This window comes from Apodemus sylvaticus, chromosome 7 (assembly GCF_947179515.1).
Source record: "Apodemus sylvaticus chromosome 7, mApoSyl1.1, whole genome shotgun sequence".
Classification (NCBI taxonomy): domain Eukaryota; kingdom Metazoa; phylum Chordata; class Mammalia; order Rodentia; family Muridae; genus Apodemus; species Apodemus sylvaticus.
In genome coordinates, this window is record NC_067478.1 from 27,124,791 (window position 1) to 27,137,308 (window position 12,518).

The 12,518-nt window shown below is 45.9% G+C and overlaps 1 protein-coding gene and 1 pseudogene across 2 annotated transcripts in view; both read left to right on the top strand.

Annotated features, from left to right (window-relative positions):
- The first annotated feature begins 419 nt into the window (after positions 1-419).
- On the top strand, positions 420-577 carry LOC127690421 (uncharacterized; annotated as a pseudogene).
- An 8,172-nt stretch (positions 578-8,749) lies between these two features.
- Positions 8,750-12,518, top strand: part of Zbtb38 (zinc finger and BTB domain containing 38) — a 65,980-nt gene continuing 62,211 nt past the window's right edge. For both annotated transcript variants that reach the window (XM_052187592.1, XM_052187593.1), the window contains exons 1-2: positions 8,750-9,098; positions 10,116-10,197. The gene's annotated coding sequence lies outside the window, so the exon portion shown is untranslated. The remainder of the gene's footprint in view (positions 9,099-10,115; positions 10,198-12,518) is intronic.

A 12,518-nucleotide genomic window follows, 5' to 3' on the forward strand; every position in this document is an offset into this window, starting at 1 on the left:
GAAAAGTATCAAAACTCTCGGCCCTGAAAACACAGCCAAGACACCAGTCAGCGGGTGACAGTCAGCAGGTGACAGTCAGCAGGTGACAGTCAGCGGGTGACAGTCAGCAGGTGACAGTCAGCAGGTGACAGGCTCAACCTTGGTGAGTTTGGCTTCAGAGCCCATGGTCTAAAGTGCTAGACATGAGGCCAGCCAGGAGAATGTCACATTTGCAACTGAGATTCATGAAACTAAAAGAATGACAATATCCAGTAGTGACATCTAGAGCAAGAGGGAAGACCGTGACTCATTGCCAGGGGGAGTGTGACTTATTTCTACTTCGGGGCAAATTATCTATTTAAAATTTAAGACATATGAAATGAAAAACGATCATTCTCGTCTTGGACAGTGTCTTCAATAGAAATTAAAACGTGAAAATAATCGCTTCTCGGCCTTTTGGCTAAGATCAAGTGTAAAACGTGAAAATAGAAACAAAACATGATTGTTTTGACAGAATAACTTTTTTTTAGCTCCTAGAAATAAACCTATTTGTTTATCAGTTATGTCTGTTACATGACATGTGATCAGCCAAACCAAGATTTATTACCCTCAATATCAATCAGCCTTGGTCCATTACAATATCTTTACGGGTTGGAGAGGAGGCCTAGTGGTTAATAGCAATGGCTGCTCTTCCACAGGACCCTGACTCAATTTCCAGCACCCACACGGTACCTCACAAACATCTGTAACTCCAGTTATGGGGGGGCACCCGAAAACCTCTTCTGACCTCAGCAGGCACCAGGCAACACCTGTGGTACATAGATGTACATACAAACAAAACACCCACACATATAAAATAAATATTTAAATTAAAAATTATTTCAGTTTTTATATAAATTTTCAATACATTTCATCTCTCTAGTCAACAGAAAGACAATATTACATTGTTTCTTATAAACAGAGATTTTTTTTTCTGTTCTTTTTTTGTTAAGTTTAAAAAAAAATTTTTTTTTCAAGACAGGCTTTGACTCTGTAGCCCAGGCTATCCTGGAACTCACTATATAGATCAGGCTGGCCTTGTAATTGTGACAATCTTTCTGCCTTCCAAGCCACATGTCACCCAGATGTTGTCATAAAATAATAAACACGACAACAAAATACTGTATTACTTTCTAGTTAGCACTACCCACAGAGAGTTATCATCCCGGGCTAAGCTCTCCACACAGCAGCGGAATCTCAGGCACCTGCCATTTGATTCCGTGTCTTTAATGGCTGTTGTGGATGTAACCCCACAGGGCTAAGCATCTCAGTGCTCTGGAAACACATGAAAATAGCTCATTTTTACTCCGAAGGGATACTCACTCAGTGAAATGTACAACTGTTGGGAAGTGAGGTTGACTCTAACAAAGACCCCCTTGTATGTGCACCGACGCCGCTTCAGAATGTGCACAGACAAGGTGGACATCTCAGCCACAGGAAACTGCCGTGTTGGTCTGTGGTCTCCAGTTGGCATTTTAATACAATGTTGTTCAATCTAACAGACCCTCAAGGATGCCAACGTGGATTACGGAAAGGGATAAGAAAATAGAAGTTCTTTTATTGCTTTTATTTGGGAGTATGGATTACTTTTGGATTTTTCACAATTCTAATAAAAATTTATAAGAGGTTTTGTTGTTGTTTATTTGTTAGTTGTTTTTGTTTGTTTGTTTGTTTGTTTGTTTGTTTTGTTTGTTTTGAGGCAAGGTTTCTCTGTGTAGCCCTGGCTGTCGGGGAACTCACTCTGCAGACCTGGAACTCAGAGATCTACCTGTCTTCCAAGTGCTGGGACTAAGGGTGAGCGCCGCCACCGCCTAGCTATTTGTAAAAAATCATAAAAAGAAACTGCAAGTTTAGTCTGAGCCTTCATAAGCTACCAAGAAGCCGCTAGTCTGAGTCAGGGCAAATCACCTCCTGGGGAGTGGGTGGGAGGGGCTTGGGGGAGGGGTTAGGCTGGAGGGATAGGGAGGAGGGGGTGTTCTGACGTGCTTGGGTCACGCTCAGCTGGGCAGGACCATTCCTGGCCCCTGTGTAGCAGTGCAGTGGTGTCTCGCCCCTACCTACCCCGCCCCGGAATGTTGTCAAACATTCCACAGGAGACAAAAATCACCTCTGCCTGAGAACCTCAAGTTTCTCATCAGTGAAGAAAAACCCAGAGCCCTCGGTTCTCTGCCTTCTTCAATGCTGACGCTGTAAATCTGTTTATAAGGGCTGTTTTCACCAAAGCCACTAGAGGGAACACTGCTGTACTGAACACAAACAACATCGGGAGCAGGCGGAGACTGAGTCTCCATCTGCGAGGGCTGGTATCTGCTTCAGATACTCTGACTGTAATAGTCTCTGATGTTGGGACTGATGACCTTGCACCTTGAGGCACAAAGCGCCGCTGGTCTTGTGCTTTCCTGGTGTTTTCACATAACGGGGAGAACATAATGGTCTTGGCTTTTTTTGTTTGCTTGTTTATTTTTGTTTTGTTTTTGCTTTTTGAATTTGTTTTTTTCAAGACAGGGTTTCTCTGTGTAGACCTGGCTGTCCTGGAGCTCACTCTGTAGACCAGGCTGGCCTCAAACTCAGAAATCCACCTGCCTCTGCCTCCCAGAGTGCTGGGATTACAAGCCTGTGCTACCACCGCCCGGCGGTCTTGGCTTTTAAAAATATTCTTCCTAAGGCAGTCAGATGAATCATCCTTCTAAAAAAATTGATTTCCACGAGGGAAGCCTGTGCACCATTTATGCTAGGAGGCAGAGACCCTAGTTCTCTTCTTGGTCCTGACAATTCCAAGCTGTGTGAGGTTGGTCAAGTTCCTTGACCTCTCTGGTTTCATATATCACAGAGCCGAGGAGACCGAGTCTAATACATTTAATAACTTGTGAGATACGTGATCAAATAGGGATTTGAGTCTCGCCCACCTACTTCTTGGGGAAACCGAGAGCATAAAACAGGATGGGGTATGTGAGAGTCTCAGAGGATAGAGTATCCCATCGGAGTTCAGTGTAACTCAGAATGTGGGAACGGGGGAGACTGCTGTGAGGAGCCCAGGGAGGAGGGGCGTGGTTCCTGGTCCTTCCTGCTTGATGGGCTCTAGCTCTGGAACTGGGTTTTCCCCTTCATGATAGAAATGGCAGTGTTCTCTGCCTCTTAGGAGTTACTTAAATAACTCAATAAAAGAAAAGGACATTTTCCAACACACCCACCTTTGTCTTTCTCTCTTTCCTTTCCCTCCTGCTTGTCTCCCTCCCCTCCCTTTCTGTCTGTCCACCCCAATTCTCTCTCTCAGCATGGACAATCAAATCTAAGGCATCATGCATGCAGGGTTATCTGCCGTAAACAGAGCAGTGTGGTACCAGCATAAGGATTCCCAGGTTGACGGGTGAAAATTAAAAGATAAGAAATAAAATCACTAATACTAAGATCAATCGATTTCTCACAAAGAAGTGAAGACACGCCAACAGGGAAGATACCAGAGCGCCTTTTAAATAAACCCTATTTTAGGCCAGTTTGAGAACAGCCTTTTCAATAAGCGATGCTGGGACAAGCCAGGCATACACACTGAAAGCTCTGAACTTGGAATTCTACCTCACACCACCTAAAACGATTCACAGAGCTAAGCGTTTACCGCTAAGGCTGCTGCAGGAAACTCAGGTGGGCGTCTTCGTGTCCTTGGGTTAGACAAAGGTTTCTCAACCATGACACAAAAAGCACCAGCAACAAAAGAGAGCAGGAATCAGCACTTCTCCAGAACATAAAGCTCATGTGCTTCAGGTAACATCAAGACGTGGAGAAAGATGGGGCTGGAGTGATTGTCCCCTGTTATGAGCCTTGCTGATCTTACAGAGTGGTCGCATATAGGGAAGCTGACAGCAGGATGTGATTCCAGCACTGGAGGATCCTGCACCCTCTTCTGCCCTCGGTGGGCCTTGCACACAAAGGCGCACATACACTCACACAGATATGCACACAGACACATAAACAACAAAAACAACATTAAACTGCTTTTCAGTAATAATAATAATAATAATAATAAAACCACGTGACGGGCTGGAGAGATGGCTCAGGAGTGAAGGGCATTTTCAGTTCTTTTGGGAGACCTGAGTTTAATTTCTAGTATGCCTATCAGGTGTCTCCCAACCATTTGTAATTTCAGCTTCAACACCCTGTTTTGACCTCTGAGAGCATCTGTACACATGTGATATTTACTCATACAGACACACATATGCATGAATAAAAATGATAATAAATATATAGTTTTTTTTATTCTTTAATCTTTTTTTATAGTCCAGTCTTTATCCCCGCTCCTGGTCTGTCCTCTGACTGTTCCACATCCCATACCTCCTCTCCCTGTCTCCAAGAGGATGTCCCCACCCACCACCCAGACACAGGGAGATAATGTGGGATATGAAGGATTTAGATCCAGGATAAACTTAAAATAGAAAGAACTTCTACACTCAAAGATAAGAAGGTACAATTTAAGGGTGGACAAAGGACTTAGACATTTCTCTAGAGAAGGTGTACAAATAGCCAACTAGCTCATGAAAAGATATGCTACATCGTCAGTCATTGGGTGGAAGCCACAATGGGATGTCATAGCTCATCTACTGGGATAGCTGTAATAAAAAGAGATGGTGAGACTAGGGCCATGGATACGGGAAAGTCAGAAACTTCATACATGACTGGTGGGAGCATCGAATGAGGTGGCATTTTGCAAAAACAGTTCAACAGTTCCTCAGAAATGTTAAGCCCAGAGTTTCCACACCAGCCACGTCATGGCTTGAAAACGAGATGTCCCTACAGGCTCAGATGGTCCAGGTTTAGGTCCCCAGTGGGTGGCACTATTTTGGGAGGTTCTGGGAACTTCAGGAGGTGGGCCTCAGCTGGAGGAAGAAGGCAATGGGTGAGCCCTGGGGAGATCGTGTTGTTGCCCTTTGCTTATTCCAAGTCTTTTTAAAATTGTTACTTATTATTTATCTTTGGTTTAGTTTTTGCATGTGTATCTGCATGGTGGTAGTATATGTGAGTGTGTGTGGACACATGTGGGGGTCATGTATGTGAGTGTGTGTGGACACATGTGGGGGTCATGTATGTGAGTGTGTGAGGACACATGTGGGGGTCATGTATGTGAGTGTGTGTGGACACATGTGGGGGTCATGCGCACATGTGCACACAGACACATGAAAGCTTGAAGTTGGCATTGCCTTCCTCGGTCACTTTCCACTTCACTTACTGACTCACTGAACCTGCAGCTTGCGGGTATCAGCTGGTCGGAACAGCCCCAACCGTTCCTGCGTCTACCTCCCCAGCTCTGGGATTACAGATGGCTGCCACGCTTGCCTGCCTTCTGCTTTGCTTTGCTTTGCTTTGTTTTAAGATGGGTTTCAGGAATCCAAACTCTGGTTCTCATGCGTGCATGGCAAACAGTTGACCAATGGGGCCATCTCTCCAGGCTCTCTCTCTCTCTCTCTCTCTCTCTCTCTCTCTCTGCTTTCTGCCTGTCACATGTCCCTGGCACCCGGATGTTACGCAAGTACATGAGCCCAAGTAACCACGGGCCAAACCCTTTGAAACATGAGCCACAATGGGTCTTTTCTTAAATTTTTTTCTATCATATATTCATAGCAATGATGAAAGTTAACTAACATGGCTCAGCAATCATACCCCTTGGTATCTGTCCAAGAGAAACAAAAGCTTAAGTACATGCTCACTCTCATGTGCATGAGTACATACACACACACACACACACACACACACACACACCTCCCATCAACAATAACCTTGCACACCAAAGTCCAAGACAATATTGTTCATGATAGTTTAGAAGTGAGCTGTTCCTGTGTCACAGACCTGCAGTCTCAGCAGCTCAGGAGGCTGATGTACAAGAGATCTCTCAGTTCAAAGTCAGCTGAGGACACGAGTGAATTCAAGCCCAAATGCTGGGGCTATAGCCCAGTGGTAGACACTTGCCTGGCTTGTGTGAGACTCTAGGTTCCATCTTCAGTATTGTACAAAGAAACAGGTGGGAGGATTCTAACTTTCATCCACCGATTCAAGGATAATAAACGAAATGTCTCATACTCATGCAGCAGAATATTCTTCGGATTTAAAAGGAATATAGGCATGGAAATATTCTACAACATGGACACATGAAGGCGCTGTGCTAAGCGAAAGAAGCCAATCAGGACGAACTGCATAATCCCATCTGTGTGAACCGCCAGAGGAGGGGAACCCCTAGGACTGGAAGGGACATTGGCTAAAATGCACAATGTTTCTCTTTGGGGGAGATGTGTGACAAAAATGTTGTAAAAGTAGATTATGAGTATGAAAATCTGCTAAATATATGTAAATACATTAAAAATCCATCAAATTTTAAGTGGGTGGACTTTCTGCTACAGAAGTCATATCTTAACAGTGTGTTTTAGGACTGAAGGGAATGAGAGAAGTTGGAGGCAGCAAGTATAGACAGGTCTGAAGAATTCCTTAAAGGTTTTCCAGAAAATTAGCAGTATACAGTTATATACTGTAGCCAAGAAGGAAGTTTCCCTAACAGGGTACAGGCAAGGGGAGATCTCTGGGAAGCTTCTCTGTATCTCCAAGGGGTTGGTTTTTCAATTCCCTGGCTGTATCCTCTCTCTCCCTCCTGCTCTCCTTCCTGCTCTCCCTCCTGCTCTCCCCCCACCCCCCCAGCATCAACCGCAGCACCTGGAACACGAGGATCTGCAGCTTGCTTTGGCTTACTGATCATTTCTGCTTTTTCTTTTCTTTTCCTTCTCTGTTTGCCCTGTCACTAGGTAGAGTGGGAAATAGTGAACCTCTAGTCTTATTGAAGAAATGAAGAATGGTGTCTCTGGAGTGGGCTAGACCACCAACCCCACCCCCACCCCAGGGAACCAGAGCAGGGAGGCATCCAGTGGTGTTTCTGTAGACAGAAGCTGACTGTTATCACATCTCCTTTGATGAAGGAGTGTTCTCCTCTGAGAGTATCTGCTAATTCCACCTGCCTAAGGATCCAAACTCCACTAAACAAGTATGATTCCCGAGAATCACAGAACCGCAGAGCTCTCAGGAAAAGGTAATCACGCAGTGTCCCTTGGCCACCAGAGACAGACTCTGTGAGCCACAGTGAGAGGACTCCATGACCAAAACCTGCCCTGACTCCAGAGAGAGAGAAAATGCTGTGAAACTACGTCACTGAGGCCAAAGTCTCCAGCGCCTTTCCCTACCAGGCTGGAAATTCCTGGCTTTTGTCTTCCTCTTGAAGTGAGACATTTGAGAGTCATGGAAAAGTACAAGACAGAATCACAAGCCACCGTGGAGATGGTGCCAAGGAACTCATCTTGATGGGGGCCCAACTCACAAGCAGACTTTCTTCCCGACGCCCCTGCCTTGGCACAGAGAGCACAGTAGGGGCTCTCGATGTGGTCTAGCCTCGCCACTGGGACAGAGATAGCCTAAGAAAGGTGCTGCTATTGTTAGGCCGAGGCCTTTGTCTCACCTCCTCTTCTGGGCCTTTCAGTTCTCCAGAACATTTCCTGCGTCCCTTCTCCCTTAGCTTTCCGACCTGCCCAGACCTGTCCCTTTAATCTCACAGCTGCATGTGGAGTCCAGGAAGACGTGACAAGTGGCCGTGGCTTCCTCTGAGGTGCTCTGCCAGCTGTAACTCTTCCTCCACACACCAGAGCTTCGGCCACTGGGCTTCCTGTGCTTTGTCTTCTGGCTCCAGCTTCTCAGGAGAGACTGGTCGCATATCGAGCCTCGGCTGTGGTGTTGGCCCATCAAGAGCACAGGAGGCCTACCTCACCTTGATAGAACATACCTGGTTGTTCTTGTAGGGTTGGTCAGGTTTCAAGACCTTCATTCTTGCCTTTCCTCCCCTGGGAGGCACATCAGTCAGCAGTCCTTCATTCACCCCAGCCTCTCAACATGGACGCTAAGAGAGAATTTGAGGTCTGACAGCCCAGGGTCTGTCACTGAGTAGCTGTGAGACAAGAGAAGCATCTGAGAACTCATTTCCTCATCTACAGATGTAGGAAGCACAGCTTGGCCACAATATTAAGTGAAATACTGACAAAATATTTACAGACTTAAACATTCACAGTTTTTAGTATATGCCCTCCACATTTATTTTAAAGTTTTTATTCATCTACACCTTCCTTCCTTCCTTCCTTCCTTCCTTCCTTCCTTCCTTCCTTCCTTCCTTCCTTCCTTCCTTCCTAGTGTACTCAGTGAGCTTCAGGCCAGGTACTGTGGTATGACTAGCTCTTCTAAGATGATAGCCACCGAGACCCAGGCTCAACAGAGCAGAGAGCTGAGGCCTGCCTCCATAGAACATGGAGAAACAAGCACACCCCGAGCACTGGGGGCGGCCCGGGGACGGTGACAGTGAGTCCATCTTTCCTCATCTTTAAATACCATTGAAACTCTGCTAAGGTGAGCGCAACAAGAGGGAAGACACATGACAGGGGAAGTGAGAGGGTCGTGGGGAACCCCCTGTTCTTCCAGGCTTCTCGGGTCATGCTGTGGCTGTACAGGAGGGCGATGCCCTTCATGGAGGCCTTGTTGAATCTGTCTGGGACTGTTCCGGAAGGAGGAAGGGCGGCGGGTGGGGCGGGGAGACAGCTGGAATGTTCTGGCCTGCTGTTCAGTGCAGCCAGCCTGCAAGAGAGGAGGGCCTCTGGACATCAAAGGTTCCTTTTGTCCCTTTCCGAGTGGCCGGGCAGCCGGGCCACTGGCTATGACTCAGGCCTGGCCCTGACGTCACCCACGGCCTGCCACTGGCCTTGCTTGGTTTGCAGCCAGGAACCTGGCCAGGGAGTGGTTCTCATAGCGGCACAGGGAGAGCTCACTGTCGTGCTCTCTCTATCTCCCCACAACCCACTTTAATTTTTTTTCTTCTTTTTTAAGCCTTAAGGAGGCCTTTTCTTGTAGATGAACTTTCCAAATGTAAGCAGTCAGAATGAGTGACATCATGAGAAAATTATGTGGAGCAGATCTCAACCAGGAGTTGAGGAATCCAGAGGAAGATTGCGGTGGTAACTCCTGAGGCCAGGGAGTTGGCAGAGTGTGGGCTTCCAAGGAGCCAGCACCTCCGAGTAAGTGAAGGCCTGCCCTTAGCCCCTCAGTCATGGCCCAACATTATGGGCGCCATCTTGCTCCTGAGAGCTGGGCCCGGCAGGCTGTGATCCAGAGGGGTGTGGGGACAGCCTTTGGGACACTTTCTAAATACAGCCTCAGAGGGGCCTGCTCTTTCTCTCTTCCCCACAGGGCCAAACAAGAATGCATAAGCAAAAGCTACTCAGGGGAAAAACAGAGATCAGGTTCCTTGTTTTCTCTCCCAACCCGAGCCCTGTTTCAAGAAGGTCACAATGTTTGTCTGGGGTTCTGGACTGTTTGCCCCCCTGGATCTTCTGTGGGGTGATCAGACTTAAAAGCAAGCCCCATTCTAGGCAAACATATGCTCTATGTCTGCCAAATAGTATTTTTACACTTTGGGGGGCTGGGGGAGGAGGGCTGGGGGAAGATGGGCAAGCCTGGTAGGAAGGGAAGGGTCCCAAGCCTGCCTAAGAGCAAGTTCAGCGCTCTGCTGATGCGCCCTCAGCATCTCAGCGCTGTCCTGGCCATGGTTCTTTATTTCCTCTTACACCGTTGCCGCTGCAGGGACGGTAAGCACAAAGGTGAAACATAGGTCGTCTGTTTTAGTTTCGTCTAAAAACTCCTAGGTCTTTGCATAACCTGTCATTTATATGTTCTAGAAGTTTCTACTTGGGAATTTTCAGTTTCTGTGAAAAGCATTTTATTCACATGAATACTGCGGAGCAGACAGGCCTAGAGCTAGCTATCTCTCTGTTCTTCTGGCTTCTCCAGTCACTGCCCGAGTGAGCGTCCATTTTCTGTGTGTCTTCCTCAGCACACTAAGTCTGTTCTTCATACATTAATGTGGTTTTAGCACTATGAAAACAAAATGGGCCTTACTTCAAGGCAGCGCAGAACTTTGTCATTTAGTGGGAAACACAAATTCATTGTGAACAAATGCCCTGTGAGTTTAACTGTCACACTTTAATATATTGTGTGTAGGTCTTGTGTTTTACTTTTTAAATATAATTTTACAGACCTGGCTGTCTTGAAGCAAGGCTATGCCAGCCTACTGTTCCTCTGGAAGAAAGATCTGAGTGCTGTGTGACAAATACTTTGGTGAGTACGTACATCTAAGTCTCCAATTCTTATTCTTATTCTTATTATTATTATTATTATTTTTGTTTTAGAATAATGAAGAAAAGGGTGGTACAGGGTGTCAAAGAGGACACATGTCCTGACAGGCTTATTACTATTATAGACCCCAAATAGATTGGCTCAAACACAATAGTGTTTACCTTTTGGTCATGTGACAGTGTAGGTTGGTTGAGGGGTAACTGTCTTTCATGCATTCATTCAGATTCAAGGCTGGGGGTGTAGTTCAGTATGAGAACTTGCCCAAGGTGCCCAAGTCCCTTGGTTTGATCCTCAAGAAACACTAACAGAAACAAGAAACTCAAGTTTGAAGGAGGCTCAGCTGTCTGCTGCGTGTGGTTTTCAGAAGTCACGGCATATCTTTGCTTTCCTTAGTAGGAGGAACAAAGACCCTGAAGAGTGTCCATGGGGACACATTCTCTTTCTTCACATTCCACTGGCTAAAACCAAGACACATGACTATAGCTAATTACAGAGCAGCCGCTTCTCACAGACAACTGGGGAGGATTTCTGGGAAAATGGTAATTTTCTTTGGCATTGAATGTGAGAACTTGGAAATGCTCAGATATAAAGTTGTAGAGTAGAGCGGTGGGGGATGGGGATGGATGTTAAACAATGGGCTGGATAAATGCCTCATTTGCTGCCCTTGTAGAGGACCCAGGTTCAGTTCCCAGCACACACATAGGGGCTCACAACTATTTGTAACTCTAGTTCAAAGGCTCTAATACCTTCTCTGGCCTCCTTGGGCACCAGGTGTGCACATAGTGCACAAAATACTTCCAGGTAAGTAAGTGTATACGCATAAAATAAAAATAAATAAATCTTTTTAAAAAAAAATATTAGAATGCCAGGCAGATAGCTGCCCACTAATAAGCCCAAGACAGAGGCAAAGGGATTGCTCATTAGTTCAAGGCCAACTGGTCTACCTAGTGAGTTCCAGGCCAAATAGGGATACAAAAACAAGACCCTATCTCAAACCAGCAGCAACAAATTATAGGACATGTCAAATTCCCTAATGGATATTTTATCTGGTCATGTGGACAAAGAACAATGAGAGAAATTTCCCAAGATGCCTCTGTCCGTTCTAATCTTAAAACATGGTAAAGATATGCCTGCTACCAGTGGCCAGTGCAGTAGGGAGGGCATCCTCCCCACCTCGCCATCCCTTTATCCATTCATTTGTTCAAGGACTTTTCTTGCTTTGTTCTTGATGTATCAATTCTCCATGGGATTCTGTTCCCACAACCATGAGCTACAGTAATCTATCAAGATTATCTCAGAATTCTGAGTTTGTGGTTCTTCCTAGTTCTGAGGACTTTGGGCACCTGTTCTATCCCATCTGTCCCAGGCCCTGTGATGCTTAACTAATAAGAGGGATCCTCTAGACCTTCAAATAAATGTATTAGAAAAATATTTTAATATAGACTAAAAGACTTGGGCGGGAACATTAATGCTACCCCCCACCCCCTATCAAAATGTAAAAAAAATATACCCAAAATACAATTCCAGCTTTTTCTTTTCAGGCAAAGTCTTGTTGACCCAAACAATGAGAGGTAAAGGCATGGTCTCCTTGGAAACCCTTAGCTCGTTTTATACTCTGTGGAGATTTTCTGTCTTTTCTATCTCACTGGTACATGTCAGGAAAGAGCTCCAGTAAAGTCTCTGCCTGGGCTGTGTAGTTCATAGTTCTCTAGTTTTGCGGTCAAGATCTGTCTAAACAGATTCAATCTTATTGCTGGCTTTGATATTCCTGGCTTCCATAGCCCCACCCTGAAGAATGAGCATTGTCCCTTGTGTGGAAGGATCTGTTACTGGCCAGTTTGACAGCCTCTTAGATCGATGTTTGTCCCTTTACCTCAGGAGCAGACTGAATAAATAACAAGTTGGTTTTTTGTTTTTTTTTTTTTGTTTTTTTGTTTTTCAAAAACTGGTTCTATGCCTGAAAGTTCACCTTCCAGGGTTGTTGAGGGCTAAGTGTTAGTTACTGAGTTGGCAGCTGGCTGGGAAAAAGAGTCCAGAGTGAAATAGGTGCGTGCTGAGTGCAGGCGTGTGCTGAGTGCAGGGGCGCGCTGAGTGCAGGGGTGTGCTGCTCACTGGAAGTAGGCGTCCAAAGGAGTGAGTTGAGAATGAGAACAAGGCTTCAAAAGTCTCCAGCTTAACAGATTTTCCAGGAAGCACAGAGCCAAAGGCCACAGTCAGGAAGGATGGTGTCATGGTCCACTCACATAGGAGACTGGCTGTACTGTGAGGAAATGCCTGGCAGAGTGACCAGAGGAGGCTACATT